The sequence below is a fragment of the Nanorana parkeri genome, unplaced genomic scaffold (assembly GCF_000935625.1).
Source record: "Nanorana parkeri isolate BGI_ZX_2015 unplaced genomic scaffold, ASM93562v1 scaffold2085, whole genome shotgun sequence".
Classification (NCBI taxonomy): Eukaryota; Metazoa; Chordata; class Amphibia; order Anura; family Dicroglossidae; genus Nanorana; species Nanorana parkeri.
In genome coordinates this window covers 114,611-115,024 of record NW_017308353.1, presented here as the reverse complement: position 1 = coordinate 115,024, position 414 = coordinate 114,611, and the positions used below count along the sequence as shown (strand labels likewise).

At 65.7% G+C, this 414-nt stretch overlaps 1 protein-coding gene across 1 annotated transcript in view; it reads right to left on the bottom strand.

The window, feature by feature from the left end:
• PLXNB3 (plexin B3) overlaps positions 1-414 on the bottom strand; it is a 70,041-nt gene that overhangs the window by 14,167 nt on the left and 55,460 nt on the right. The window lies entirely within an intron of this gene.

Sequence of the window (414 nt, the reverse complement as noted above, 5' to 3'; positions counted from 1 at the left end):
CCGCTATGGGGCCCCGGCCAGGGCATCCCTCTGATGACGCCTGGTTCGCTATGGCATGTAAGGGTGCTGGCTGTCACTGGCACAGCTCAGCAGCTGCGTTTCCCCCTCACAGCCGCCGCGGAGCCGAGTCAGTGACAGCCAGCAGCTGCTGCACAAGAGGCCGGCGTTCGCAGTGAAGGAGGAGGCGGGGCCCGCCTAAGAGCAACCCCGCCTCCTCTTACATCACTGGCCAGTGACCTAAGAGCAGGCGGGGCCCGTCAATAGAAGAGGCGGGGCCCGGGGACGGAAGAGGAGGCGGAGCCCGGCGACCACGGAGGCGGACAGCGCTGACAGGTAAGAGGTGTGCAGCCCACCTGAGACCCTGCAGAGCCCACTATAGAGAGTCTATGGTGGGCTCTGCAGGGTCACTCTCAG